This window comes from Homalodisca vitripennis, unplaced genomic scaffold (assembly GCF_021130785.1).
Source record: "Homalodisca vitripennis isolate AUS2020 unplaced genomic scaffold, UT_GWSS_2.1 ScUCBcl_5125;HRSCAF=11712, whole genome shotgun sequence".
Lineage (NCBI taxonomy): Eukaryota > Metazoa > Arthropoda > Insecta > Hemiptera > Cicadellidae > Homalodisca > Homalodisca vitripennis.
The window spans coordinates 29,310-43,154 of record NW_025781236.1 but is presented as its reverse complement, the minus strand read 5'-3'; the positions used below and the strand labels follow the sequence as shown (position 1 = coordinate 43,154).

Below are 13,845 nucleotides of genomic sequence, written 5' to 3'. Positions count from 1 at the left end.
TGTTAGCTAAGCGTCAATAGTAGAAGGGGCCAGAGTTGAGTTTTTATTATCGTTCAACTTAAGACACAGCCCCCTCATAATAAGAGGCCTACGTTTGTTGGTCTTTAAAACCCCCGGTTCTTAAAATTACCCCCACCCCCCCTCGGGAATTTTTCTGGTATTAAGACCAGTAAAATTTCCTGAGTAAATTAAAACCCCCTGAATGTCCTGACCCCTCGGTAAACCATTAACCCACCGGAATTTACCTCTGCTGTGACCCTACAATAATCTCTTGAGTAAATTAACCCCCTTGGGAATTTCCTGGCTATGACTAAATAAACATCCATGAGCAAGATTAAACCCGCCTAACAAAACTTAAAAAAATAAAAACAGACGTTATTGGCCCGGCTTTTCTACTTTATTTACCACTAAACCATTTACAAGTGCAGTCTTTTTTCTCCTAAGCTCTGTATACTGCCTAAACGCACTAGATAATCTCCTAAGTAAATTAAACCCCCTTGATGTCTTAACCCCCCGGTAACATTAAACCCCAGGGAATTTCCTGGCTTGACTAGATACACTCCTGAGCAAATTATACCTCCTAAGCAACTTTAAAATACTCACTTAGTGTCGGGTTTTTTATCTATATTTACACTAAACAATTCACAATAGCTGACCAGTGTAGAAATTTCTTCTGAGCTCAGTCCCTGGCTAAACCAAAGCTCGCAGCTAAAATCTGACGACGGAATCGAAAGACAAAATTAAATTTCCGACAAGAAAGGTCCAGTCACTTTTTGTCGTATCTCTAACGGTTTAACCGCAAAATGCCATCAACAGTCAAAAGTTTGGAACGAATCCGGAAAAAATCAATGAAAAAGGTAAATTTTAACTCCCTTGTCATTTACCTAATGTCCGGACTTAACCAGTCACCGAATTCCGCTTTATTCCCCGAATTTTAAGCATTTACTTTGGGGGCCTGAGGGCATAGCCCCCAGCGAGCCGAAGGCGAGTATATATACTGAGTGATCGACATATGTTCATTTGCCAATATATTATGTTTGTTAATTAATATTGGATACAAATCAAATGCTGTTAGAATAATTTTGAGAAGATGACAAATTCTAGCTATCCTAGAGCTAGCGATAAACAATTTTACTACACCATATAAGTGACAACTATTCTTTCCATCTCAATAGCAGTAGCACAACTAAAACGTTTAAAGATAGTTAAGTATATTCAAGAAGACCATCCATTTCAGTGCATGTTGGGAAATACCCGAATAAAAGTTTGGGAATTTGTTTGTTTTATTGTGGTTTTCTAAATTTGTTGTAGCCAGTCATTTTATCTTTTTCTAATTTTTAGACATTCAAAATGGAGGAAATGTTTGTATCTGTGATCAATGTTGATGGGCCATATTGCTAAGGCCTTGATAAACCTAAATACAATTTTACTTTGGTACTTTTATCATAATTTTTTATAGACCCACAAACGTTAGTTTACTTTTTTTTTTTTAATAGTAACATTATACTGAAATTCATTTTAAACTAAATTAAATGCCACATTAAGCATAGTATTGTTTAAATAATTAAATTAACATATTTTATAGCTACGATTAACAGTTCAAAGTTTTTGAACACAAGGAAGTTAAATTATAAGTTAATAGGTTATGAAATAAACCTCATTTACTGTAGATTTTTCAACAACGAATTATAAAATGTTGTTAATAATGTATAAGGACATTAATAATTTAAACAGAGGGCCTACTATCTTTGAGCATTGTCTAAAATAAACGTATGTATTCTTTTAAGCAGTTATTTTACAATATAACAATGCTGTTATTAGGCCTTAAATATTTGAGAAATCTTAATATTTACATGGAAAGTAAACATTATTTCGTGACTTTGATTTTTGGCTTGTTAAAATTGTTAGTTTACTGATAAAGAGCCAAAAGTAAAACCGCGGACTATAGCCTTGAATTTTATAATTTTGAGCCTTGAAAACCTTGAAATGTACTTGAATTTTAGATTTGGTCGTCACTGGACACCCTGAATTATCACATTGGAGCAGAAAGGATGTAATCAAAACAATTTTTAAAAAAACATTGAAAAACTGTGTTAAACCTTTAGACCCCAAAACAATGTGTTTCTTTCTTGGATCGAGAGGAACCTATGTACTAGTTTCAAGTTGTAGGATGTTTCTTTGAAGAGTTAACGCACACACAGACTGACTATCCTATTACTTTTTCATCCCAGAATCAATAAGAGTTCTTTCTTGGACCAAGAGCAGCTGTGATACAATTCTATGATTTTTAACAGGCCCCAGGCAGACAGGAGATAAATTTTTTCCAACCCCCTGAGTGATAGGATTTGCTATAACCAACCATAGTGTGATATGTAACAATTATTATTGTAATAACTGATATAATCAAGCTAATGCTCATCCATTACTGGTTGTCAATTTTCTGTTGTACTAATGTTGTTCTCCACTGCAAATTTTGGTTCTTTATACCAGGTGTTTATGGGTGGTTTCAGTAACAGTAGAATTGGAAAAGTACGATACCAACTAGAAAGGATGAAAGGAAAACCTGAAATTTCACTAGAATAAAAGTTTATGACCAGATAATAACAGTAGTGACTGGGATATTTTTCACAAACACAATTCCACAAGAATGTTTAAATCAAGTCTTTGGCTCAGTTTCATTGCCACATATTAAATGTGAGCATCTAGTCACTTGAGTTTGTAGAAATGTATCGTCACGTAAACATTACATAATTGTAGTAGAATGATCTACAATGATCAGGTGACTCGTCAATATAATTTAAAATATCCTTATCCTAAAAAAAAAGTATAAACATAATTCATAATTCATCGATAAATAATCATTATTAATTACACCAAAACAGTGATCCAGTATGTATATTACAGGGTGTACATAAAGTCCTGCACGGGTATAATATTTTCTGAACGATAACAGATAAATAAACAAGATTTGGTACATCAATACTACACCTAAAAATCTACTTTTTGAAGGAACTATCAGTTTTCTGTAATATTATGGGGACGTCCCCCAAGGAGTCAGAAGGAAATCTTAAATAGGAGCATAGGTCAATATGGACTCATTTTAAAGGGCTTATCTAGCAGAGTTTAATGCCGCAAACCTCACTCAAAAAGATTGATCCAGTACAAAATGGCGGCTGTTCAAAGAGCTGATCAGGCTGATCAGGTTTTCCCCGTTATCAATATATTAGGACCAAATTTGTAACCCTTGAGGATAACTAATGTCATAATTCACTTCTGTACAACTGACAAGCATAATGTAGTAGTTAGCTGCAGTATTCGTTTGGTTGCAGTTTTGCTTTACTGGGGTTATGGCTACTAATAAAATGTAACCAAGTAAAATCTTTGAACAGCCGCCATTTTGTACTGGATCAATCTTTTTGAGTGCGGTTTGCGGCATTAAACTCTGCTAGATAAGCCCTTTAAAATGATCCATATTGACCTATGCTCCTATTTAAGATTTCCTTCTGACTCCTTGCGGACGTCCCCATGATATTATAGAAAACTGATAGTTCCTTCAAAAAGTAGATTTTTAGGTGTAGTATTGATATACCAAATCTTGTTTATTTATCTGTTATCGTTCAGAAAATATTATACCCGTGCAGGACTTTATGTACACCCGCACACATGAAACATTGAATTCTAACGGTACAGGTACAGGTTATAATTTTATTCATATTAAAATTGAATAAAGCTAGTTGTAGTTATTCTTATCCTAAAATAAAATAATTTACAAAACTAAAAAACATTTAAAAATAATAAGTGATAAAATAAATACAGTGAAATTTATATATACTAACAGTTGCTCGCGGCTTCACACACAATTTCCTGTTGAAAAACAGTACATTATATTCATGTATTCTTTTTCTATAACATTCTAAATTTTCCTGATATACTTGATAGTCGTTCCTTCGTGAGCCTCTTGGGTGCATTATGAAGGTATGTACCATATTACCTGCCTCTATCTTTCGTGGTTTTTGCTAGGTGTTGATAAGCTATTCAGTACAATTAATTTATATGGGTGAATCTCGATAAACTAATTAGGTTTATAAAGAATAAAATTCGGTCTGTTAGAATTGATTTTCTGTCTAAAGATATTTCCAGTATTATTGTGGAGATTGCCTTGTGCTCCGATCAAGAAAATTTATCATCAAAAATCAATTTCGATCATAAAACGGCTTCTTTCGGCTCTTTTCATTTACCTTTGATCTAACCAAATTCGATTACCTTGTGTGCAAACATTGATGGCTTTGTACAATGAGTGTGGTTTTTATTACAAACATTTAATAGTATTTTTATTGCATTAGATTTTTTTTTATATATATATAAAAAAGGAGAAGCTGATCCCCTTTTTAAGCCTTATTCTGCTCGTCCTCTGCCACTAGCCTGTGCGAGGATCTTATCAAACAGAATAAGGGGGAGAGAGTCGATACAGTACAAGGTCGATGGTTTTAACTAATAAAAAGTGCAAGGGTCACAGACAGGATTCGAAACCTGCGCTATCTCTAACTCAGATTCTAAAGCCCAACGTCTTAAGACCACTCGGCCATCGCCACTCCCGATAGATTTTAGATAGTTTTATTGATCATTGGTGCAAATGTAAATTTAAAATTAGGCAATAACTTCTTTCTATGCAATCTGCATTACATTTACTGATCAGGCCACTTTAACAATAACAATTTTCTAAATTTTAAATGTAAACAAATTTTTTCTGCCTCTTTGATGAACTTCAGCTGAAAGTATTAACAGCTGTTATGTATCAGTTCACTTTGTATTACGTGTCATACCGGATCGAAGGTAAAACATTCCAAAATCAACAACAATTTATAAATAAAATATTAATTAAATAAACAATTTAAATTGGACAGAGTTATAAATCTAAACCATTCTCGAATTCCATCAGGAGGAGTTCAGTGACATACACACGCACACAAGAAATACATCTATATTTACAACTTATTTATTTATGTAAACTTTGTATATATATGTATATACATACAACGTTTTTGAAATGGTTGGAGAATAATTTATTCAATGAAGGTTGCATCAATTAGAAAATCCATTTTATGAATAATATTCTTTCTCTATTAAGATGTTTTTTTAAGTTTATAGAGAGCTTTTCTAGAGGCAAAGAGGATTAGAATTTTATGGTAAAATTGTAGTCCTTTGTAATAAGGGGACATAAAAATTTAGTTCTATATTTAGTTTATAATTTAGTTCTATGGATTGGTTATGTAAGTCTGTCCTCTCTGTCTTGTATTTGTAATCATGATTTTTTTTGTGCAGATTTTATTAGGTAAGTTTTTATGGGTATACATTATGACATTATATATATAAAGTGATGGGACGGTCAATACATTTAGCTGTTTAAATGTAGACTTACATGATGATCTTAAATTCAATTTTTTTATAATTCTTAAAGCTCTTTTTTGCAATTTAAAAATAGATTTCACATATTTAAAAAGTTATTGATCTTTTCTACTATAAAATTTGTTACCATCCTGTATGAGGATGTTATTAAGCCTAGGCATGTCAATGTAACATCCAGGTAGTTGATTATGAATGTAGGTGATCATGTTCAAGTCTGCAAATAAAGTGAAAAACATATGGTAAGTTGGTTCTGTATGAAAAATTTCTCAAATTTGGGTAAACTTTTTAGATGGAAAAAATTTAGTGAATGAAAAAACTGGTATCGTTTTCTCACTAATAACCTCCCACTTGGGCTCAGCCTTCTGCGCTTCTGTATGACTAAAAGTTGTTCCATCCACTAAACAAAATTATAACAATAAAATTTTTTATTTGTTGAACTCCAAGCAATCTTTTATTTACTGCTCCTAAACTGATACCACATTCTTCAGTAATTTTTCCTTTGAATCATAATAGTGAATTCATTACAGGTTATAAACATTGCCTCTTCCTAGGATTTATATCGCATCACAAACAAATGCACTTTACAACACTGTGAGGTGTGTAAACACTGTAAAAACAGATAGGTGTTAAAAGCCAAACACACCCACAAAATACGTGAGATGTACAAAAACAAAAGACACTGGTTATTAAGAACAAGTGACTTGAGGTTAAATAACATTAGTGCAATGGAGACAAAAGTGCACAATACCACACTAATTAATACAATACTGTAAAATTGACTGGTTTTTACTGTTTATTTTAGAACCATCATATACAAAGAAAAACATAATAGCGGATTAATTATTATTGTTTAAAATAATATGTTTTTCTTTATACCCTTTGCTGTACAGTAATAAATTTTTATTCTGTATTGATTGTACAAATTTGCTAAAATTGGCATTACATAAATTACATTAGTTTTTGTATTAATTATGATGAAATTTGGCATATAGGTCTAATTACTGACATCTCCAAAAATACACTAAGATTTTAAAATCTGATTAAAATTTTGTTTTACCTAAAAAACTATTATTTTTGTAAGAAAAATATAATTTACTCAAAGAACTTTTACATTTTTAATATACGTATTTTCAACATTACAATATTTAGGCTTTAATAAACTATACAAATGATGTATTTAAAAACCTTTGTATTATTTCAAAACATACAAAACTTTTGCTTTGTATTAGTTACAAATGATACTGTAGGACCCTGAAAAGTCCCAGTCAACAATTTCCAGAAGACTCGGGTAGGGTAAAAATGATTAAAATACAAATCTTTATTACAAGGAAATATTGTGTAATTACTTTTGGTGCTACTTTATTTCCTTTCATAATAACACATAATAGAACCACATAATGTGAACAAGAATGTAAAAAACTTATGAATTGCAATAAATGTTATAAATGGTCTCCCATTTGTGTCGAGCTAAAGCTCTTAGTAACATGGATGTCTTACATTTTGAAAGAGTCGGGGGGTTTATTCCCACTTGTGCTATTTAAAAAAACCTTTTTTTTTTATTAGTAATAGTTTTTTACATTCTTGTCTGCAAGAAGTGGGTTCTTTGATTTGTACTTAAGGAGAAAAAAACAAAATTTAAGTTTTAGAAGCTTTGCGTTTATCAGGCCAAATCTCTAAGGGAACACTTACATGGTGCTTACAAGGAAGTGTTTTACAAATTCTCAATTTTTCTCGGAAATGAAACATTTGCAGGCCTCATGTGTTACTTAACAAAACATGTTAGTAATTCACATCCTCTATGAGCCCTGAAAAAATGCACACTTTTATCGGAAATCATCCAGTATAACACGTTTTAAATATGATTTTGAGTTAAAAACCATAATTTTAAACCATAAGGAACCTAAAGACCACCTTGTTCGAAAGTTTATTTGTATACATACATACAAATATATTTTTCAAATCTCCACCAAAATTTTGAATTAATGTCATGTTAAAAAAAAACAGCTCTTTAATAAAGAAACCCAGTATCATAAAAACTTCCTTGAAATTTTCTTAGAACATGTCATTATAACATTTGTAGAAATTTCATAGGGTTTGTAGGAACATTGAGGAGACTGGGACAGTAATTTAGAATGTGTCTTTAAGTCCACCTTTAATTAGGTTATGTATTTTTTGAATAAAAAATATTATTTTTCGTAATAATAACACATTGACTTATGATATATATTTTATGTTTTTTTTCAGTTTTGTAATTTAGAAAGTTAAGAGTTTTTCTTAAGTTACAAAGCTGTGAGTATTCATTTCAAATAATTTATTTAACTAAACCCACATTACACAAAAAATGTATGACTTTCTAAATTGTAAAACTATTAAAAAAATTACCTAATTTTAACGAATTCATATTTTATTATCAATAAAAATAACATAACCATATTTAAGATGCATCTAAAAACACAAATAATTTCTAAATTAATTTTCTAGTCTCCTCATTATGCCTAAGAGGAGAAATATTATGAATTATATAACATATCTTTAAAAGTTGTATCCAATATAATTTAAGGAAATTTTTAATAGTCTACAAGATTTGGTTTTTATATAAACATATATGAAACCAAATATATAGTATGTAAAGTACATTTGTTTTGCGATGGATATAAAACCTAGGAAGAGGAGCAAGGTTCATTATAACCCATAATGAATTCACTATTATGGTTCAAAGACAAATTACTGAAGAATATGTTATCAGTTTAAGAACAGTAATAAAATCATAAAGCAAAAATGAGTCTTGGAACAATTTATTGTACATATTTGCAATTGCAAAGCAACAGGTAGTACATATTTTTTGATTGTATTGTACACGGCCAATGTAAGCCGACAGAAAGCTTTTGTAGTGTGGTTAAAAAGCTTAAAGGTCATTAAAAACAGCTTCTTAAGGCCAGTAAAATTAGCTTCTTACTGAGACAATGAAGAAGAAAACTTTTTCATTCTTGGGCAATAAATACAGAACTTGGAATGCAAAATATTGGAAAGGAGATCTGTTTTTATTAAATGGCCACTTTCTATAGTTTAAGGCTGAAATGTTAATCACATGTTCAAAAGAGAGATTGGTGAAAAAATTCATCAAAGTGCACTAGGCAAACTGTGAAACACCCAATAAAAAAGTTTTCATTTTCAGAGCCAAATCTTTACTACTTATTTTTTGGCATGTTAAATTAGCAAACATATATTTATATTGAAGAGAAAACAATCCTTGAGCTTAAAGATTAGCTGAAGAGCTCGGAGTGGAAAAACACTATTTTTCTACAGGGATTCAGTCCCTTGCCACACATTTAATCAGGTTTTTTTTTCAAATATAATCCTTGACTTGACCGGGAAACTATAGATATCAACCCTATAAAAATCTTGGATGATTGTCAAGAAAAGATTATTTTGTTGCAGTAATAAAATGCGTGGATTCCTGATTATTAAATCCAGAGAGATTTGTACAAATCTTGTCAATTAAATGCCTAAACACCTTTAATGACATAATATGTTCATATTATATTCATATTCCTTGATATTATCAAGGAAAGGGAATATATTACCTTTGGAGACCATCACGCATCTGGATTACCCCCTCTAACATCCCTCACCACCACATTGTTTCCCAATTTCATGCTTATGGAAAAATTACTGATCTGTCTCCACATCTAATTACAATAAATAAATATTACCAGTTGTTAAACGTGAACACTTATATGTACATCTTTATTTCATTGATCTGTTTTCGGAGAAAACATTTAAATAAAGCAGGTTTTATATGACCATATACTCGTTATAGTCCACATCTTAGTGGAAACAAGCTGGTTTGTCAGCATATAACAACACCATTGCAAATTTTATTGGACTATTTTGGTCCAGGCTGCTCTAGGTACCTTTTTGCTTAGTGGTGCCTTGGTCAGGGTTGGATTTATATGTGGGCTTAAAGGGCTATGCTCAGGATGGCAAAACCGTGAGAGAGAAACTTCAAAAATATATTATATACTAAGAAAGTTCAAAGGTAAGTGATGAAATATATTACTTTAAACTATATAACGTTTTAAATGTAGGAACAAAAATACAAGCATTACTATTAATTTTGCATAAAATAAAATAGATTCTGGTTGCTGTTCAATAAGTTATACTTTTGCAGGCTATTTTACAGTAAATTAATAACATTGCACCACTGATGAAAGATGAATCGACTCGGCACTCACGATTGAGGTCCCATTCACATGAAATCATTGCACAGACCGTCACATGATCGATATAGCACACGTTGTCTACAGACCATGCAATGGATTGAACGATTTCAGTGAGATTTCTCGTGCAATCAAGCACACCCTTTACACCTCGTTTTATTTCACATTTCCAATCTTCAGTGGCATTCTGAATGTGCTAATGATGATGGTCTTGGAGACAATTGGTTATAAGTATTATATAAGGTAAATGAATCTATAAGAAGATTCTAGATGATAGTTTGGTTGGAAAAGAATATACGGTTTTCACAGATTAATTTAATAAGTAAACTTAGATATGAAGATAATTAGGCTACTCACGCTATTATATGAGAATAAAAAAGCATTTTATGTTCATGATTAAATCTATAATCTGATAATTTTTACTAAAAGAAGGGAAACAGTTACTAATTATGAAAGATTCAGTGCAACTCCGAGATATCTGACAACTGACCACAAATTTGATGACCTTAAGTTTCAGGTGAAGGCTAATTCCTCCTCAGTTTTAAGTGATGTATCAGGAAAATTGTGTTATCTGATTGCGTGGGAAAGAGTGATTTTTAGATCAGAGATCCAATCATCAAAATATTCACAAGAAAGTGAATATAATGAAAATGACGTACTTGTCAGTGTGAATGTTAAATCGCTTTTTAACAAAATGCTCAATACTGGAACAGTTCTATTGGTTAAGGAACTTAAATCTCAGGAAACAGCACAATTGCCAGAAATATGTCTCCAATCCACTCATTTTGTTGGCGTAATTTCTAAGAGAAAAACTGATGGAGCAACAACGGTGTAGTCATTGTCACCTGTAGCAGTAAACATGTTTGGAAAACTAAGAAGATTGTCCTAGAAGAAGCTCAGATGAAGCCGAAATTATGGGCTCGGTACGTAGATGATATATGGGCAGTTTGGCCTCACAGGAAAAAGATTTTTAGACGAATTCTTCCTAAACATATAAATGCCATACATCCCACCATAGAAAGTTGAAAACGACAAAAGTTTACCATTCTTAAATATAATTACAGATAGGAAATCAACGAGACATTGGATATTCCGTTTAATAGGAGACCAACACCAACCAATGGATAACTGAAACAATCCATGTCATCCGACCCAGAAGTTTCAGAGTTATGGAATATTTTTCATTATTACATTTAAGGAATTATTGATAAAATAATATTTCAAGTGAATACTTAGCTGTGTAAAATTCAAAGTTTTACATGAAGTTTTTAACGTGTTAGTAACAAAATAAGAGCATGATATTTTTGCGTGCATAACATAAGAGTTCAACCAACAAACTAATGGACGAGTAGAGATGATTAAGTACATAATAGAACTGTAGTATGAGATCATAGTTAAATAATAGCTGGTTTAAGAAACTGAATAGTTGAATCAAGTTCTAATGTTTAAGCTGTGTGTATGGAAATAAGGCTTAAAAGGGACGTTATAAGTCTGTTTACTAATTGGTTAGTACTGTGTTAAAAAAATAAAAATCGATTGCACTATCCAGTAAGATGAGAGAAAATGCGTCATTGATGAGGCAGAGGTGGATATGACCAAACTAAGGTCAGACCCCCAAAGTTTCCTAGACAGTTGAACCAAAGAACTTCTACAAATTGACTAGATTTAAATCAATGATATTCATTGGCATTGTTTTACTTTGTGTGAAACACGTTGATGTGTGATTTTTGTTGTTATATTTTGAGTAGCTGCATTTAACCGCCTAGAATCTGAAAAATTATAGTAGGGGTAGCCTAGTATTGAAATATAAATCGTATGGGATTAAGAACAGGTTTACTGATTACTAAATGACTGTATATAATGTATTTATTTGTTTCGTTCCTTATCCAAATGCGGTGTATACACATATTTATATTTTATGCCATTATTTGTATATTTTAATAGGTGTAGGACCAAAGATAAAATAAGCTGTAAACTTTTAATTTAAAAGCTCAAATATGTTTTAGAGATAAAAAATAAGCTCTACCCATATAAATCAATGTGGCCATTTTTAGTGCGCCCTTATTCCATGTTTTATAAGTCCAAAGGTGAGACCATTCCAGAGTTTATCAGTCCCAAAATTAGTTTCATTACCGGTATTGTACTCAGTTATGAAATGAGCGGACTATCGTGCCAGCAGAACAGATGTTGTCACTATATTGTTTTATTTATAACCATACAAAAATATTTTTCCTTGTAGAACAACCAATTATAGCCGGTTAAAGTCAACAGGTGCCATCTCTGGTTGATCTCACTCATCAGCCGAAATAGCTCAGTTGGGAGAGCGTTAGACTGAAGATCTAAAGGTCCCTGGTTCGATCCCGGGTTTCGGCAATTATCTTTTTGCTATATATTTTTTTATTTTTGAAACATTTTCTAATATTAGTTTGATTTAAACGTTCTTACATAGTCTTTTGCTTTTCAATACATTTAAGAACCCTAGTGTCAAAATATGCAATTCAATTACGTTTGTATTTTATACTCAATGAAATCTGCATCTGATTGAAGCAGTAGTGGCAGCATTACATAGATTTGTTTACTACTGGGTACGGTAACGTTAACCCTCCACCATTTCTCTGTGGAAATGGCTCACTTTAAAATATAAAGGCAAAGTACATGTTATATATTTTATTGTTCAGTATAAAACTGGCCATAAAGGGGCAAATAACTGTGACTTATTTGATGTAACCTTTATTGTATGTACAGAAAAGTAAATTAATAAATGTACATACATACATATATATACTCGTATATAAAGTCTGTGCCTAAGCAAAATGCAAACAAAATATTATTACATCTCGATGAGACATTTCGTTCAACATTTTATTAGGAGTAAGAATATATAAATATATATATATACTTATATAGAAAAAAATAAAGTGACTGTAAAATACACACGACAGTTTTTCCTACGATTTGGAAGAAATTGGAGGTAACCAACGTATAAATAACCAACTTTTAGTTGAGCTATAAACATGCTTGTAAGGTATGACCTTATTTTTTTTATTGAGTAAAAATAAAAGTTAATAACATTTTACTTAATTATAGTTTTGTTTTTTTCTTTGTAGTAAGATATTATATAAAGAAAAAAGGATAAATTGTTTGCACTTCTTGCTTATAACTTAGAAACCATTAAAAATATCGTAATGTTTGTTCTAATTAACTTACGTCTATATAAAAAACACGTTTGATATCACTACTATGAATTTACAATTGCAAAAATTTACAAACTGAAACCAAAACACAAGAAACTGTGCCGTAAAGTTAGTTACATTCTCCACTTTGCAGCGATAAATAATACAATTAATTTTAGAAACAGTTCGAGCCACTATATACATATACGCATATACGTAATGCCTGATAAGAGACGGGATTCCGGTCCCAAGCAGTTTCGGGAAGTGTAAAAAGGGACCAGAATCCGGGCCTAAGCAGTGAAAGGTTACCTTATCCTAAATAGTTTATGAAACTCGTTTGATTTATACAGATACGTTACTGATTTAACTAATATCAAAATACCAACATTATTAATGGAGAAATCATGCTATCCTCTGTAAAAAAGTAATGATTATAAAATTTAGTAATCGCACTTTAGACTGTGATGTCACAAGTTTGATTTGCAATCGTACTGTATTGTAGGTTGCAACCTACTATTTCTCATGTCGTCAGTTTAATCTTTTTATAGACTGAAAACCAAAAGGAATTTGGGTAAAACCCATACATGCAGTCAGTGGAGTTTCATAATGTACACAACACATTAATCAGTTTAAAGCCTAAGTACCATACACATGTATACAATTATTTTATGAAGTAACATACAATATTATAGTTCTTAATAAATATACTTTTGTTATTCCCGCGATATGAGGGTTTTTCACCTTTCAATATAATATAATTATAGTCTATACAAACAATGCATTTAAAAAATAAGTATCACATTTATATCTTCTTGTATTATTCCAAGCAAAATAAGAAACTATATGACGAACAGCCTCAGGAAATAAATTATAATGAAAATTTATAAAGGAGTAATATAATAAAGAGAAATGAACTCAAAATGTCAATAACAAGAAATATTAAATTTTGTACAGAATAAAAACAAGGGCTAAAAACTGTTTTAAAATAATCTGGGGGGGAAATGCTAGAAAGAAGGATGAATAATATGAATTAGAGAATTTAAAGA

At 31.2% G+C, this 13,845-nt stretch overlaps 1 non-coding gene across 1 annotated transcript; it reads left to right on the top strand.

The window, feature by feature from the left end:
• The first annotated feature begins 11,926 nt into the window (after positions 1-11,926).
• On the top strand, positions 11,927-11,999 carry Trnaf-gaa. The gene has a single exon. It is a non-coding gene; the product is annotated as a tRNA-Phe (tRNA).
• Positions 12,000-13,845: the final 1,846 nt, after the last annotated feature.